The sequence below is a fragment of the Prinia subflava genome, chromosome 14 (genome assembly GCF_021018805.1).
Source record: "Prinia subflava isolate CZ2003 ecotype Zambia chromosome 14, Cam_Psub_1.2, whole genome shotgun sequence".
NCBI classification, from domain to species: Eukaryota; Metazoa; Chordata; class Aves; order Passeriformes; family Cisticolidae; genus Prinia; species Prinia subflava.
In genome coordinates, this window is record NC_086260.1 from 20,784,335 (window position 1) to 20,800,947 (window position 16,613).

The following is a 16,613-nucleotide window of genomic DNA, read 5'->3' on the forward strand; positions in this document are numbered from 1 at the left end:
AGCTTGGGAGCCAAATGGGCCATGTGGAGACACACAGACCCACCCAAAACTGATGTGTGTGGGCAGAACTACAGGAAGAGAAGTGCCACCTTCCACCACTCTCATGATACCCTAAATGGCTGTTGTTGTCCCCAGCATGGATGTTGGCACTGGTAACATGTCACCACCCTCTGTAGCTTTAACTTAGGGGTTGGCACACCCTGGGGACCCCCTTGCAAAGGCTGCAGAAGGATGTGGGGTGGTGATGCCCCTTGTCTGGCAGCAGACATGCTGTGGGAAGTGGTCCAGGTGCTGCTGCTGCAGGACATCCCCTTCAACTGTGTTTCCGGTGTAGGTCCCTTGTGTGCCCCAGGCAGGCAGGAAAGGCCTGAGCTGGGCAATGCTGCTGTGCGGTGCAGAGCAGGCAGCTAAGCTGCAGCAGAGGTGGCTCCAGCTCCCCTTGCTGTGAGGTGAGGTGGCAGAAAGTGCAACCTCCGATTGATGCTGAGAGTCACCACAAGGCTCCTGAAAGGCCTCCAGCGTGTCACTGTGCCGCTGGCACCCGCCCACGGAGGTGTGACCACAGGGAGCCAGATAGGAAAACTAAGCTGCTTTAATGAGCGCGGTGATGTGTTTGGGCAGCAGGGAGGAGTCTGCAACATCCCGTACCTGCTTGTGGAAAGAGCACAGGCTGCCCTGGGCTCCAAACCTGTTCTGGCAAGTTTCCATATGCTCTGAGGGGGACCTGGGAAATGCCCCCACTGGCAACTCTTACCAGGAGCTGAGGGTCTCCCCAGTGCTTGCAAAACACTGACAGAAGCCCCTGCAGTGTGTTGAAGAGCATATGACCAAATCGAGCCTGATGGGGCAGGGCAGGGATGAAAAACCAGCCAGCAGGTTTTCTGGGGCCGCTTCTGTGTGGCTGCTGGGAGATTCTCCATCAGATACGGTGCTTGATCCTGCTCAGCTCCAGCCCCATTGCAGCTTTCCTGTGGTCAAAAGCAACTAAAATTTTGCCTCTGGGGCTAGCACTTCTTAACACGATGGTCAGCAGGACAAAATAACTTTGCATGATGGGACACCAGGGTACCAGCACGAAGGGCCACAGAAGCCTCATGTCACAAGCACTAGAAATTGTTTCTGAATTAATGATGGAGATGAGCCTTGGCTGTGCAGGGACAGGGGTACATCTGGTGAAAGGGTTTGGAACTACAGAGGACGTGTCTTGGGAAGGGGTGAACTTCAGCCCTGTATTTTCCAGCAGAAATGTGCTGTCTTGACAGTCAGGATCTGTCAGTCAAACCGTTCTTGCTCAGGATTTTCTATGTTGGCATGGTTTGGCTTCATGTCTTCACCTGTTTTCTGCAGAGTGGGGAATGTCGCACCTCTCAGAAAGTGATTAATTGCTTTGTCTATATTTTTAGTAGAGTCTGAAATTATCTGAAACTGGACCAAAGGGGAATGTGGCATCAGGGAGGTCAGAACCTCAGGCGTAGCTGGTTGAGCTGCACCCTGGTAAGCATCCAGCTGGATCTGCAGGAGCAGATACCAAGGAACGCAGGAGCATGTACAACACCCGAAGCAAACAGACTACCCACAAACCCCAGATCTGCACCTCTGCTAATGGCAGGGCTGCATGGCTCTGGGGGTGGCTGGCACAGGTCAGTACTTCAAAGAAAGCATATGTACATCTGACCATGCCAGCTGCTTAAAATAACTGGATAGCAAGTCTGTTTAATGCAAGGAGAGTAAAACCAAGGCAGTTTCTCACTTTCTCTTTGGCATAGTCCTAAACTAGAGGGCTCCAGGACAGCTGTGCAGACATACTAGGCAAGCTGCAGCAGTGCCTCACCAATGTCATCATAGTCATTTTTCATGGCTAAACCACATACACTGCTCTGATGGCTGCCCATGCCTGTGTCACCCCAGCCTAACTCCTCTGGGGTGAATAGAGGCTGATGTCATTGTTAGTAATATGACACATGGGCATTTTCCCCAGGGGCATTTCATTGAGAAATTGGACTGAGGAATGAAATGACCTTCCACTAAGTACAGCTAATTGCTAACTGGAGCAGGGAGTTGAGGGGTAATGGATCAGCCCTGATAGATAGAGGTGGGGCAGGGGGAAGGAGGGAGCCAGGGTAATTTGGCATTCCTTTCCCATCCTGGTAAATTTGTAACATTTTCCAAAAATAAGTGACTCAGCCCTACATGACTGCTCTGGACAGATGACCCTGGAGCAGGTGAGTTCCTGTGAGAAGCCATTGGCTGGCTCCAGCATCAGATGGCTGTGGAGGGGGAGCATTGCAGGATTTTTTCCTGGAAAATCATTACATGTTTGACTCAAGTTGCCCTGAGACAAGCAAGCACAGCCTGGTCCCCACTGAGCTGCACAGCAGGGAGGTGACGTCCCATTTGTTGGGATCACCAGCCTGTGTGGGACACCATTGCCTCCCTCTGCATCAGCACAGTGGGATGTCTCATAAACCACAATTAAATGGTTCCTGCTTAGCTCAGGACATGCAGGACTCCATGCCGGGAAGAGTTTTGAGTGTGCTGGAGCAGAGGGTTTGGGTACTGCTCTGTGCATCACCAGCCTAGGGGGGTGACTTCTATGTGGTTTCTCCCCAGAACATTGGCAGGTGACAGCCAATTTTGTCTGTTCCCCCTCCCTGCTGTGCCCTAGGTGTTGTGAGGGTGATGGTAGATTCCTGGGGGCCCAGGCAGTGGGCCTTGCTCCTCTAGGGATTTCTCCCCCTGTGATTTCTGCAGAGAGCTGAAGGCTTTGAATTGCTGAAACCGGTACAGCTGAACCCAGCACTTGCTCCTGCCCAGTTATGTATACAGGAGAATACTGGTGTGCGGACATGGGCAGTTGCTTCCTCTCCCCTGCAAGAGCTCTTGTCCCTGGGCTGGGGAAGGTTTATTTCCTCAGAGAAATTATAACACATTAATTAGGTAATGAACACAGTGGGCTGAGGTTTGGGTTTCACTCACTCTGGTGTCAAATGGAGGTCAGGCTCTTGGCTCATCCCCTGCCCTCATTTAAGGGCTGTGCTGCCTGTGGCTGTTAAGAGGACAGAGGGGCATCTCTGCTGCCTGCCCTGTGCTTGGCATGGGCAGGTGTTGGGGCCTGGCACTGGCATTCATGGTATGGCTGTTTGTGGTGCAGCAGCTGCTCCTTGGGGTCTCAAGGATGGAGAAAGAACACAGAGGATCTCCAGGATCTCCCCCACCATTCCAGTACAAGGCATGGGGGACTGTACAGACGTTGGGGTGACCCCAGAATCAGGTCATGCTTGTGAGGTTCCCATTTTTGCTGGTGAGGAATGTGGCACACACTGTTAGCAGGCACAGCAGCAGGATGGCTGCACACCCCTGCCCCCCCCCCCCCCCCCCCCGATCCCAGCATACCTACAGCAATTTTTACAGCCCAGAAACATTTCATTGCCAATGCCATGGTGTAGCAAAAGTAGCAAAAGTTCTGGCATTAACTATGGCATCTTCCTCATGACCTGGAAAGGTGCAAGGAACCAAGGGCTGGTGCTCATTAGTTCTTGGGGACTCAGATGTGCAGCCAGACTTTACCCTGGGATGCAACCTGGTGATATCCATGCATAGCCACCCCAGCCTGGATGGAGAAGATCCATCTGCCCTCATGAAGGCTCATTGCATCGCTGCTAGTGTATCCACTCATCCTGCAGCTCTCCTCTGTCATTTTAAAGTGTTTTCTCCATTGCTACACTGTTATTTTGTTCTGAAAGAGAAATTGCTTTGTGTCCATCCTGCTGGGAAGAAGCAGAGACACCCTTCTGCTCTCCTGGCTCCCTGGTGTAAGGAGGCCTTTCTTTTCCCCTTTTATTTTAGCACTTTGATGTCATCATAATTTATTTTTGCAGCAGAGTTGTTTTCATGATAAAATGGAAATGTTTCTCATGGGTGGCTTTAGAATGAAAGGCTGAGTGAGGAGGCTAAAAATAGCATCATGTGAGCCTCTGGCTGTGTGAGTGACTAGGCTGGGCAGAGGCTGCTTGTTGAGCTGGCGAGGGGACTTGTGGTCCCCAGGGTTGTGTCCAAGGAGATCCTTGCCAATGGTTAATCCTTGTCTCACTGGAGCACATGGCTAGTTCACCAGCCAAGCTCAGGATTGCTTTTCACTGGAGCTAACCTTGGTTATGCTGTATTAGGGGCAGACATCCCCTCTTCTGAGATGTGGTCCTCCTGAGATGTCCCCTTTCCTTATGTGATCTCTTGATAGCTGAATGAGGACACAGAATCCCCACAGGAACATTGCAAATGGCATGGGTGCACAAGGCAGGACTAGTCAAAGGATGCTGAAGCCTGCAGCTTCTCCCCACCTCCAGAAAGGAGAAAGTCAGGAGCTGATGAGCAGGATGAAGCTAAAGAACTGTAACTGAATAGGTGGGTCTTCCCAGCCTCTGCCTCTCTCCCCAGCTTCAAGGGCTGCCTCTGTGGGAGTTGGATGTGCCCTGAGCAGGATGTGGCTGTCAGCCTTTATCCACTGGAAGTAATGCTGCGGGGGAGAGCTCTCCCAGTAATGTCTCTCATTACATGAACTGACTGCTCCACTAGAAGGAAAGTTCATTCCTGTTTACCCTGTTGACTCATCTTCTCTCTCAGATGTGGCTTATTATACGGTGCTATAAATAGGGTTTGCTCCTGATTACATGTGCCCTGCTCTTAACGTTTCTTGCCCAGGCGTGACGTCAGCAGAGAGCCTGCTGGCATGGTTGTGTAACATTTCGTTATGGCTCTGGGAAAGAGAGTGGGTGAGAATGAGTGGGAATGAGCTTTTCTGAGGCTGTCTCCTCCTTTTATTTTTGTTGGCAATAGCTCTGACGGTGCCTCTGACCAAATCTCATCAGCATCCCTTTCTGCTGCTCACTCACATCTCTTCTGTCTTTCAAGCGCTGACCCCAAAATCCCGCTGCTTTGTGCCAGGCCCTACTGCCTGGCTCCCAGTGTCCTGGAACTGCAGAGCAGAACCATTGAGGCTGTGACCTTGTTCCACAGTTGTAGGAGGATAGCTTGTATCATAAGGTAGAGCTATCCACACCTGGGCCTCAAACTAGGCCTCAGACCAGGCCTCAGGCCTGGTCTAGCAGGCCTCAGTACGTTCAGCATACGTACTGACAGATAAACTTATCTACTACTAAGGATGTCTTAAGGTGGTAGTGTCACTAACATAGAACAGTTACTGGGATAACACGGTGGCGACCTTAAACTGCAATAGCTTACATACTTCTGTATGTTCACCGCCTATCACAATGCACCTGCTACTGTAAACTATTCGCTCTGTACTTAACCGGCCATCTCACAGAATAAAGCGGATTACGTGCTTAGAACCATATTGGTGTGGACGCACGTTATTCTAGTCCCCAGTCTTTCCAGGGTTCCACGTCACACAGTAGCTGTGTGCGGCTGGGCAGCATAACAGATCCCTGTCCTGGTGGACAGACAATGCAGTCACTTGGTGTCCTATGCTTCAGTTGCATATTAGCAGAATCCAGTATATTTCCTGAGGGTGGCTTCAGAGCCTTGTAAATGTTTCATAAATGGCAGGAAGATCATCACAGGAGCATTTTTTGCTGTGTAGGTGCACCCAGTCACCCTGCAGCCATATCTAACAAGGAGGTGCCAGGCTGGCTGCCTGGCACAGCAATACTCCCAGGATGCATCAGCACATTGCTCAAAGGCATTTGATATAAATAGATGGGCGGCTCAAACTGAAAGCTGTAATCATGTATGTACCAGCACGAGATGGGAATGGGTAAACACAGGTGGCTGCTGTGTCCACCAAATGCAGCTCAATGATACCACCAGCATCTCACAAGTGTGGCCCAGTGACACAAATATCCTCAGCACGGCTGCGAGGTAGGGAACAGGATGAGCAAAGCCTGCAGCTCTGATAGGATGGCAGAGTCAGCAGAGATTATGGGGCCTTTGGCCTCCTTGTCCTCCATACAAATCCACACCTGGGAAGTTAAGGACATTGAAAATGATGGCAGGTATTGAGCTGACCTTGACAGTGAGCACTGTGGTGCCAGGGATGTCTGCTTGGTAGCAGACATCTGTAGACTCTCTGTAGAGTTTGGGAGCTGGTGGTGCAGCTCCCAATCTGAGGCGCAGTGAAATCGGCTTTTTACTGAGAAATTACTTTCAGCTGCATGCAGGCAGGGTCAAATTGCAGATGAAAGTCAAATATTTATGGCATTCAGATTAGCACAGTGATCTTCTGGGTTGGGAAACCTTGAGCACTGATTCCTATGTTGAACAGAATATTGGCAAACTGGTGGCCTTGCCCTGCTCTGGTCTTGCCACAGAGAGCGTGGACCAGCCTTGTTTCCCAGTACTGTCGTTGAGGGATACCAGTTCCCTGTGGGTGTTTGATGTCAGTCACAGTGGGTCAAAGTTCTGGGTCATGCTGCTAGGTTTTTAGGGCCAGGAAGAACAATGATCTTCATTACGTGGATGTGTTCCATAATAGGGACTATTGTGATTCTCACATTCCTTGGTCACCATTTGGGTGGTTAATTACCCTTGCTCTTAAGTAAACAGATAATTGTACCTTATTGAAGGGAGGATGTTGAAGAGACAAGATGAGGTGTGGGCTCTGCTTATCTCAACTGCAGGAGCTCCTCTTGGACCTGCTATGCAGGGTGAGGGCAGATGGCTGATATACTAGGAATGGTGCTGCATCTCCATGGTGCCACCACTGAAGCTCTGCCTTGAACCTCCTATGACACTTTGAAGAGCCTGTCTCTGTGGATCCAGGGTGATTTTTGATGAATTTGCATGACTCAGTGAATAGGGAATTGATCACTTGCCAGGGGTGGCATCACCAGCAAGCGTGAAAGAAGTTTGATGGGAACAACCAGTATTTATTGAAGTGCTGGCACTGGAAGGGAAGCACCCTGGTGACAGCTCTGTAGAAGAGGCTGGGACTGGAGAGCCTGGATTTCCCAGCAGATTTAGGCAGCAGGATCTGAGCAGTCGCAAGCTGGTAGAAGCAGAAGACCTTATTGTCCTTATAACTGCTGTGCCATTGTTCTTAGTTTTGCTTTGCATTGATAGTCGCAGACTTACTCATTTAAACTGAGATGCTGGAAACTGCTCCAGTCATAATAAGTCTGTCAGGGCAGAGATGTGTTAGCTCATTCTGTGATTTCCCCACTTTGCCCTTTCCAAAGCCCTCAGTGATAAGAAAGGCAGAAAAATGAACCACAAATTCACGTTTTGAAGAACTTCTCTGTTCACCTAAAATCAGGGGCAAAAGAGCCTGAGTGTGTTTTCCCATTGTCCCCAGGGCAGCCCACAAGAGTGAGGCTGCCTTGAAGCTGCCCAAGCAGAGACACAGGATTTGGGACAGTGCAGGGAGTTAAGGAAAACTCTCCTGTGTCACGGTCTGGTCTGGTGGTGAAGGTGCCGTGACCTTCCTTGCTAGAAGCATCTTTAAAAAGACACCTAGATGGACAGAGGCACAGGCACTCTCAGGCGCAGTGTTTAGCTCTTGTGTACTCTCAGGTGCAGAGCAATCAGCTCTTTGGTGCACTCTCACGTGCAGAGTGATTTGCTCTTGTGAGGCTGCCTAAGCAGCAAAGCTACGTTTGCCATCCCAGGCAACACAGTAGTAAAAGGAGCGAGACAGGGCCTTTCTAATCTCCAGAACAGCTTCTTTATTCCATTAAGGTTGGAAGAGAAAAGAGCCAAATGCTCTCAGGGGAGAAGGATTATATAGAGTAGCCAGGGGCGGGGTTTCACAACTTGGCCAATGGGGAAAGGAACTGGGAAAGGGACCAGTCAGGGGAAGGATCCAGAAAGAACCAATCAGAAGGGGTAAAAACCGGGAACAAGGAGAATAACCAATGGGGTATGATATACTAACATAGAACTGCAAAGGCTCATGGGTTGAAGTATTTTTCCTCACCTTGAGCCACAAGGAAAACTCCCAAAGGGACTTCCCAAAGGAATGTCCCTACAAACTGAGGCAGCCGAGGGGCTGCACATGGGTTGAAGCACTTTTGCTCATCCTGAGCTCTAAGGAAATCTCTCAAGGGGACCTCGAAAGGGGAGTTGTGGCTACCTTGGGCCAGTGTGGGGGTTGTGCATTCTAAAAGGGAGTGAATTGTTCTCTGTTCTTAGTCTGTGAGCAACTACACATCTGGATCGTCCCCTGAAGCTGGTATAAGTGTGCTGTCTGTGATGTTGATTGGATGTGGATTGCTTCTGTGGCACCAACCACAGCAAGGTAACAGAAGTTATGTTCCAAAAGCCTTTGGCTAGGGCAAATATGACTGGAGCTGATCCTAGAGGGCTGCAGCCCTGGCTGAGGCACACAAACTGTATCCCTGTGGGCTGACAGTGATAAGAGATGACAATCCCTGCCAGTTGTCAGCAGAGATGTGCCACAGGCTTCACAAGCAAGGATGAAGTGAGCCTCTTGTCAACTTCCCAAGGATGGGAAAGCCAGTGCTAGCTCCTTCGGCTCCCTGTGCTCTCAGCACATGTGCATGCCACCAGCCTTGTGCTTCCCCACTGGCACAGAGCCAAGCCACTTGCAATGAGGGAACCAAAACACAGAAGCCAGGAGGATTTTGCAGGCTCTTTCATTAACCTTGGCCCAGATACAGTTTGGTTTAATAATCCCTGTACAGATTGCCCAGATCAGGGCAGCATTTGCTTCATCTCTGAGATAAGAGACAGAGAAAATAATCAGGAATATTTTTTTCAGAAAACTTCATCATCTCCATGACCCATCTGACAGATTGGCCTAGGAAGGGGGGCAGCTGTCCTGTTCCGTGCCAGACAGCTCACATTCCTCCCATCTCAGGCATGGCTGCCGTGCTTGCTCAGCTTATGAAGCTTGCCCTACTTTGGATCAACCCACAGCATCTTTGATTTTGAAGCCAGTGACAGCTGCTGGCAAGCCTGCACACCCTTTCTCTGTGTTTACTTTTTAAGCATCTCAGTGTAAATACAGAGCTTAAAGCTTCCTTGGGCTCCTTTGCTGGTTTAGTATTCCTGCAGAGGAGCCCTATATGAATTGGGATGGGGCTCACAGCCTTCATATAGCTGTGGTTTTGCACTGGATGCGGCTTGAGTCCTTCTTAATTCTGGGTTTGATTATTGAGCCCTCACTAACAATTGAGGGGGAGACTGGGGGGACTTCATCATGATCTACAACTTCCTCTCAAGGGGAAACAGAGGGGCAGGCATTGATCTCTTCTCTATGATGACCCAAAGGAGAACCCAAGGGAATGGCATGGAACTGTGTCAGATGAGGTTTAGGTTGGATATTAGGAAAAGGTTCTTCACCCAGAGGGTGGCTGGGCACTGGAACAGGCTCCCCAGGGAAGTGGTAATGGCACCAAAGCTGCCAGAGATCACAAAGTGCCCAGTGGTTGGTCTCGGGCACATGTTGTGACTTTCTGGAGTTGTCCTGTGCTGAATCAGGAGTTGGACTCAATGAGCCTTGTGAGTCCCTTCCTCAGGGACATTCTATTATTCTATGAAGTTGTGATAATGGCTTTATGCTGGGCTCACACATAATCGGTAATCTCCCTTTACTCCTGTTACTCCTTTTCCTTTGGGAGATGATCTTTGCAATTTGCTGATGACCTTCTAAAGCCTCTCCCCTTTGGGGGATGCTGAGCCTTTCTGGTGAGGTGTTTGCCCCATGCAGCTGTCAATGCACCCCTTTCCAGCCCTTCCCCAGGCAGAGGCACTCCAGTCCTTCTCCATTGGCCAACCTCTCCTGTTGCCTTACTGGGAGAGCCTTAGCCCTGTGGTGACAGGCAGCTGGAGAGCAGCAGGAGGCCAGCAAGATATCATCTCTGTTCTGGGAGAATATGCTGTTCCCTTCTTCAAATGACTCAGGAGGAAGGAATTTAACTCAGAATTTTCTCCTTAAGAGCTTCAGTCCTTGTTCTGGCCAGATGCTTCTGGGAGAGGGATTTTGGCCAGCTGGGATGCAGGACGAGGGACAGAGAATGACTTTAGGGATGGGGTGCCCCTGGATAAGAGTGCTGAGAGCTTGGGTCACCTTATTTCGCAATTTCTGCTAATGGCTCTGGCACAGATTTCTGTAGTTGGCTGGCTACCAGGGAAGTTCTGAGATGGAGAGGTGGGGAGGAAAGATATTAAAACCCACTGTGGCTCAGGCAGCCCCTGCAGGGCCTAGAGGTGCTGGTACACATGGTGACAACATCTGCATGTCTAGGAAGGCATGCCAAGCATTTGCAGCCTCTCTGGCATGATGGAGATCCCTTGCCCCTCCTTGTTGTCCCAGGCCTGTAGCACTTGTCCTGGGTAAGCTGCCCATAGCTGTCTATCCTGGGGCTGCAGGGACCCCCATGTCCTTTTTGCAAAGAGGTGCCAGGTGAAGCTTCCTCTTTTCCGTATGGCTGCTTGTGCCATCTTACAAGCTGAGCCACCCTTCCACATGGCTGGTCAGCACGTGAACTACTCTTGCCCAAATGCACAAGCCAGATGCCAGGCTCAAGAAATCATGACTTCCCTAGCATAGCAGCTCTCTCTTTTACTTGTTCCACAGCCATGAGGTTCTTGTTTTGGCTCAGCAGTGGTCTGGTTCTGTGAACAGCTGGCATAATTTGTGCTTTTGGAGCCACTTGCTCATCATGGGCATTGAAACCCTTTGTAAATTTCTCTGTAAGAAATAGGTCAGCATAAATGCTCTCTTTGGAAAGAGGAGAAGCACAGAGGATTAATTAACTTACTTGGTATTGCACAGTTAGGCAATGGCAGTGCTGTCAGAAAGCATCCCCTGGTCCTGAGGGAAGCAGGGGCTCTTGTGGCAGGGTGCTCCTCCTCCCTGCTGAACACAATTGAGAGGCTACATCCAGAAGCTGGCTAGTGCAGAGTGGTTGTCTGCTGTCTGAGTGACAAAGCTCCTATCCTTACAACCTTACAGCTTACAGTTGCTGATGCCTGGATGTTTGTAGCCACTGCCGGTTTCAAAGCAGCAGATGCTGGCAGTGATGTAACCAGGTACTAAAAGTAGCCTGAGGAAGAGTTCCTGAAGCAGCATGAGAAACTGCAGGGAAGGGATAGTTGGGAGGACTGAATTCACAAGAAATTACATTCTCAGTCAATGCTGATTCAGTCTATCCACTTGGCATTGCCTGGAGTGCTGCTGCTGCCAGCTCCCTGTGGCCTGAAGATCTGATGGAGCATGTTCATCCTCATTGGGAAACAGCTCTGCTCATCGCCATCCTTCCCAGCTCTCATGTGGGTCTTCTGGTCTGCATTCTTATCCATGGAGAGCTGATGGGGAAAGCCAGTGGAGAAAACCATAGGGTTTCCATCAGGGAAGGACTGAGAGCCTTCAGCAAGGGACAGGAGGGTGCAAGTCACAGCCATGGACACGCATGTTACAGCATTTTTTTGGGACTGGTCAGCTAGTGAGTGAAGCAATCTGCTTGGGAAGCCCCCACGAACTAAATGTGGAATCTGCAGTAGTTCAGCCCATTCTTCCATGGTGCCCATCACATGAGGCAGAGCTTTCCTCCATGACCATGGCCTCAAGGGGACTTGTAGTCCTGGAGCTCACACCCACTCCTAGCCTGCCCTGCAGTACTGTGGGGTCTGCCTTCAGCACCAACAGCTTTTCAGGGGGAACAAATCCATTGAAGGGAAGAATTTTGCTCTTCCATGACTAAAGAGATTTAGATTTATTTTCCTATGAGCTAGACCTCCTTGTTTAGGACATCCTGGCAGAATTTTCCCCTTCAAGGTAGGATGAAAATACTTATCTGCAAACCTAAAAGGTACATGGGGTTATGCTCTGACTTCAACAGCATCATCTCATCCTTGATGGCTGCAGTGATGTGCATGACTGCTCAGGGAGAAACCAACTGGACGAGCAAGCAAGGGGAAGGAACAAGAGGAAACCCACATCCAAGCTCCTCCACAGGGGATAAAAGGAGAGAGCAATGGGAGCACTGCCTCTCAGGGCACACTGAAGGGTGAAGGGGAAAAGGAGGGAAGCTTTGGTTCCTGCAGTGGGGCAGGAGCAGCCTGAGCCTGTGGTTATTTGGTTTCTGCAGGCTTGGCAGGCAGGGGACAGAGCTGCTGGTGAGTCTGTGCTGTCACAAGCTGGAGTCACACTTGACTTCTGTGAGGAAGGAGGTATTGCAGACAACACCTGGCTATCTGCAGCAAGATGGACTGTGGTGAGTGAGACATCAGAAGTCCTTTCCTTCCTGCACGAAAGGCATCCTGTGATGTGTGAAATACAGACAATCCTCTCTCAGTTGCTATTTCTGCCAGATTTTGGTGTAAAATCTTGCAAGCATTAAGTCTGTTGAATGTAGATGAGAAATTTTAACCAGTTCTTTACTTGAGGGACTCAATGAGAGATATCTGCAGATGCTGAGACAAGGCTTTTGACCTTCTCTTGCCTGCAGACACCTCCCAAAAGGTCTGCTGAGACCTGCCCTAATCCCACAAAAGGGGGAGCAGGATTTGTGGTGTATCTCTGAGCAAAACCAGGCTGTGCAAAGTGGCTGCCGAAGTCAAAATGGCATTCAAAGGCATGGGGTGGCCAGGTTTAGAGTAGCTGAAGGACAAGCTTATTTTGATTAATGTTTATATCTGAACTAAATGTTTCTATCTGAACTAACTAACCCCTGCCCTAAATAGTCTGCACTGCTGTTCTGCACTGAGCAGTACTGGTGACATTTCGGCAGTACCAGGCGGGTAGGTGTGGTGGGCCGTGTCTGCGGGACACCAGCCAAAGCCCAGTATCATCCAGCTTTGGAAGTTCCCAAAATGTTCACTGGAGGAGTTTAGGCTCTTAGTCATGCTACTGTGCATGCTGGGGAGGTGGGCCTGTTTTGCTGAAGGTAAAATCATTAAATTGTGACCGTATAGAAGACAGAGGGGCCACGTCTGGGAGCCCCATCCAAGACTGAGGTCTCTGGCCAAAGCCTGGAGCAGAAAGCGCAATCCCAGACACAGGGATCTGGCCCTAAGCACTCCCATGATAAATGTAAGTATTCCACAAATAATAATACAAATGGAGATAATTAGTCCAGTGTGCTGGAATGGCCCTTGTACCACTGCCTGGCCCTGTGGGATGGATAAAGGAGCAGAGGGACTTACTCACCAAGGAGTGACTAAGGGAGGCTCAGAAGAAGGAGAATCAGCCAGTGAAGCTGCAGGAGGTCAGGCACTGAGGGACGGGGCTGCCTCAGCCTACAAGCACAAGAGGAAACTGCTGGCTCTTTCTGGCTGCAGCTGCAGCTGAGATGGTTGCCCACAGAGCACCACAGCACTGACATGGAAGGCAGGAGTAAGGAGCTGAACCAAACATTTGTGTATTTGGGTTTTCACTCTGGCTGCAGTCTCCTGCCGCAAACACAGCCCACCAGCCTGACAGATTCCCAGTACAGCCTTCCAATAGTGCTAGAAGACCATGTGTGGATGTGTCACTGTGCCAGGGTAGCCATGGCTGTGAACCTCCAGTGTTACCAGTGCCCACCAGGAGCTAGGGTCCTGTCTGTGCTTTGAAGGCTTTGCCTTGTGCAGCAGGAAAACTTAGAAAAGATGGTATGGAAAAAACCCTCTGGCCTCTCCTAACCTTTGGGAACTTGCTGTCTCTGTATTGGGGTTTTTTGTGTGTGTTTTTGGCAAGTTGTTTCATCCTACAATAGCACATGAATTCTGCCGTGACAGCAGGTCACTAGGTAGGAGCCTCACTGGACAGTTACAGCCTGGGCAGACAGGACTCTTGAAGGGAGGGCGGTGAGGAGACACAGCTGTAATTAGCATTTTGTTGTCAGGAGACCAAGCTGGATCTCTGTTAGCAGCCCGTGGACACTGTTTCCAGAGTGCTGCATGGCAGATGGGCAAGACAAGCTTTTTGAGGGTGGAGATGTCATCTGAAACCCACAGAAGTGAATTTGGGAGTGGGTTTGCCAAGAGTCCTTGTTCCCTCAAGAGGATGGAGATCTCCTGTGTCGGGCCAGGTAGTGGTTTGCATGTGTTGCTGGCTCAGAGGCAGCTCTTTGTTGCTGCCCTCTTTTGTGATTGCACTCCCTCCTCTTCCCCAAGCAGCAGAGCAGGCTGCAGCAGGATATGGGCACAAACAGCCAGGTCAGATTCTTGCACAGGCAGCTGGGCTGTGACACTCAGTCCCTTCCCAGCAGTGCACTGCTGGGCACTGCTGCTGGCCCCATTGCCAACACAGGTGGCTCACAGGTGCTCCCTGCTTGCCTGAAGCACAGCAAACAAATTAAACCTTAAACCATAAATTACAGATGTTTTTTGCCTGTGGTTGCTGCGTCTGGTCAGATCAGATGAAAAGAACTTTCGGTGGAGAAAACCCTTTCCATTAATCATAGCCTTTTTCAGGAAAGCACTGATCTTTCACCTGCAATCCCTCACACCTTGCCTGGTGGAGCAGCAGCTGTCAGTTCAGCATCCATGTAGCTCTTGAGAAACTGCAGAGCTGTACTTCTATCCAGTAAACAAGGTCTAGTTGTGTTTTTCTTATGTGACCCATCCATCAATATGTAACTGCTCAGGAGTAACAGAAAGTGCCTGGCAAGGAACAGGGCTGCCCAGAGGATGACTGAAGTGCTGGGGCTTTGCTGGCTTTGTTGCTGCCTCATGCCAAAAAACCCAACCCACTGCTTTCCTTATTCTCCTAGCTCCATTCTCATAATTAGTATTTTTGACACTGGGAGGACTGAGGATAGAGCATAGAATCTATTTCCGTGCAAGAAATCTTTAAATCATGATGTTTCCCTGCTACTTCATTAAGCACTGTCCATCTTTAGTGGCCTGGCTTTTTTAGTCCTGAATCAGACACATCCTCTGATGAAATGTTCTGCAAGTAAGTAAAAACTAAAACCATGTGCATTAATTTGAGCCACCACAGGCATATGAAAATGGCACAGACCACACCATGCAGACATAGCATGGGATCAAGATTGTTGGTGAGGAATATGCAGTTAGAACATTGTATTGGGTTGAAACTGGGTTGGTGAGAAGTGGTTGAATTTTGTGAGGTTTATAATTATTTGATTCAGGGTCTTGGTTTTCATAGAAATGAAGTTTTGCAACCCTCACATTGTAAGAATTATACTGAATTAGGGAACTTTATAATAGTCCACTGTGCCCTGTAAAAGGTTCGATTCTTAGATCCTTAGCAAGGGAGATGAAAAAATGAAGATGCATTAACTTTATGCTTGAATGTATGTCCTCTGAGTTCTGGATTTGACAGCCCAAGAGGGAAAAGCTTACTCTGCCGCTTCCTGTATTGTACCAGTTTGGTAAATAACAGGAAGTGCTTGTTCTTTTAAACTGTCAGTCTGGCACTTAACTGTACATATGTGTATATATACACAGTGTACACAAGGAAGAGTAAGGCGTCTGTGGAATCGGAATATTTGTTGCCTATTTGTTTTGTGAATGCCTTTGGCAGTGGGAGAAACTGCCTGCATGAGCAAATCCTCACTGGCTTAAATGCATCTCCTTTGTCTTGGTGAAGAGGAGGAAGTTAGAGTTGCGTTGCTATTGCAGTGACTCCTGCATCTAAAGCTCCTTACATTGGCCTCACACCATTGCTCAGGGGATAATGCTCTCAAGAAGTGCTACAGGGTCACCTGGACTGCCATGCAGCCAAAGGATCAGCCTTCCTTCTGTGTCTGGGAGCACAGCTAGCTGCAGCTTGATTCTGGAACTGATGGGGTGGTGGGCTGGAAGTTTAGAAGTGACTCTAGAAGCTGTGCAGGCAAGAATATTGTAGGAATGAAAGGCTTGGCAAGCTAAACTTGATGCTGACATCCTATTACAGGCATGAACGGTATCAGGGAAGCTGATTGTGGAGGAGGTAGGAGTAACTTGAATAGCCTGGAATTACTCCCCCGCTAATTAAGAGGAACGCAAAGGAGTGCAGCAAGGAGTGAGACTTGAGGAAACCTATTGCTGCTGTGAGTATGTGGGAATATTCCTAGTCTCTGGACAGATCATGCAGCCACCCACTGGGGAAAGGTATCATGGTCACCTCAGATCCCCTTTCCCTGTGGGAAGGGAACATAAATCAGATGTGAGCCCTGGGCTAGCTCTGGACTTGCAAACACTAGATTAAAACTAGTAGCACGTGTTAATAAGCTCTAGTCAGAACTGCCAGTCAGATTTCTTCAGTAAATTATAGACCTGCCCTCTCAAGACCAGCTTCAGCCCAAAGAGGCATGGATTTGAAACAAAATTTTTAAATATCCAAGGGAAGTCATCAGGTTGAAATGGTAAGAGACACACACAAAACCAGATTTTATATCAAGGTAATCATGATGGCACCAGCCAGATAAATGAGAACATTCTCACTAAGCAGGCCTGCTTGACTTTGTCAGCCTGATGAACAAGAGGCAGATATGCAGTGAGAACCAAGGGGTCTAATTGTCTCTTACACAAGATTCTACTCATGCTTTTACTTTAGATCAATTAGAAACCAGAGATCTCTTGCACTCTAAACCTCTTTGGTGAAGCAATGGTCACCTCTCTGTGATAAACGCCAATCACTCGTTTTTTTTAAATTTATGAATATTTAATAAAGAATAAAAATTGGTTACAAAAATATTAATACAATA